The sequence below is a fragment of the Rattus norvegicus genome, chromosome 4 (genome assembly GCF_036323735.1).
Source record: "Rattus norvegicus strain BN/NHsdMcwi chromosome 4, GRCr8, whole genome shotgun sequence".
Classification (NCBI taxonomy): domain Eukaryota; kingdom Metazoa; phylum Chordata; class Mammalia; order Rodentia; family Muridae; genus Rattus; species Rattus norvegicus.
The window spans coordinates 168,330,187-168,331,952 of NC_086022.1; positions in this window are offsets into that span (position 1 = coordinate 168,330,187).

Consider the following 1,766-nt stretch of genomic DNA (forward strand, 5'->3'; position numbering starts at 1 on the left):
ACAGGGCTGATATCTAAAATTTCTAAAGCACTCAATAAGTTAGACACCAAAGCCCAAATAACCCAATTAAAAATGGGATACAAAACTAAACAGAGAATTATCAACAGAAGAATTTCAAATGGCCAAGAAGCACTTAAAGAAATTCACAAAAGTCCTTAGTCATCAGGGAAATGCAAATCAAGATAAGTTCAAGGTTTTTTTTTCCACTCAGCAGCACAGCCAACATAAAAATCTCAAGAGACAGCTGGCAAGGTTGTAGAGCAAAGGGAACACTTAATTCCTAGTGGCAGTACAAATTTGTACAAGCCCTGGAACTGGAAACAGTTCTACCTCAAGAACCAGATGTACCACTCTTGGGCACTTACCATAAAGATGTTCCAGCATTACAAAAACACAATTGCCTAGCCATGTTCATAGGAACTTTACTCACAATACCTAGAAACTGGAAACAATCTAGATGTCTGTCACCTGAAAAAAAAAAAGGATAAAGAAAGTGTGGTACGTCTACACAATGGAATATTATTCAGCTATTAAAAATAAAGCCATCATGATTCTGCATCAAATGGAGGGTAATCGAGAATATCATCCTGAGTGAGGTAACCCAGTTCCAGAAAGCAAATGCATGGTGTATACTAAGTTATAAGTGGAAATTCACCACAAAAGAAAGGTACCATGTTACATTCCACAGCCCCAATGAAGCTAAAAAGGAAGGCCCAAATAAAGAAGCTTGCATCTCACCCAGAAAGGTGAATAAGAAGCAGACAGAAGGAGAATACTGGAAGGGAGGGGAAGTAGGGAAGGAGAAATGTGTTCAAAATAAGGTGTGAGGACTGACAAGGGAGATGGCCAGATGGCTGTGAAAATGGATGGAAATCTGGAATTGGCAGCGGTGAGGTGGGGAGAGGATCTCCAGGACTAGACAGACTTGGGATAATGGTAGCAACTAAGTATCAGTGGGGTGAGCTTAGCTGTGACTCACTACATTGGGGTCATGGAACCTGAAGAGACTACTACTGTAGCCAGGAAGACATTCCACTAGAGTGACAGAGACACTAACCCACCCACAAAACCCAAAATTCATCCTGTGTAGAAGAAATGTAGGCATGGGAGATGGAGCAGAGACTTAGAGAATGGCCAAACAATAACCATCCCAAACTGAAACCCACCCCATGGGCAAGCACCACTATCAATGATACTGTGTTATGCTTGCAGACAGAAGCATTTTGTTCTTTGAGAGGCTCCATCCAGCAACTGACTCAGACAGAGAGATAGACACCCTAGACTGGGAAATCTTCTGGAAGAATAAGACAAAGGATTGTGGGCCTGGAAAGGCATAGGAACTTCACAGGAAGAGCAACAGATTAAACTGCTGTGGACCCTTGAGGCTCTCAGTGTTGAACCACCAACCAAAAATCATAAACGGGTTGGACCTAGGCTTCCCCCTACATATGTAGCAGATGTGCAGCTTAGTCTTCATGTGGGTCCCAAAGAACTGGGACATGGTTACCCCAAAAGTTGTTGCTTGTACAAGAAATATGTTCTTGTAGCTGGGCTGCCTGGTGTAGGCTCAATGTCATAAGAAGAACCTAACCTTTCAAAGACTTGAAGTGCCAGGGTGGGGTATGCACAGTGGGGCCTTCACCCTCTCAGAGAAGGGGATGAGGGATTGGGGAAGAACTGTGGGAAGGGGTGATGAGCACAGGGAGAGTGAGTGGAGTGTAAAGTAAATGAGTAAAACAAAAAAATGAGTTAAAATAAAATATAAA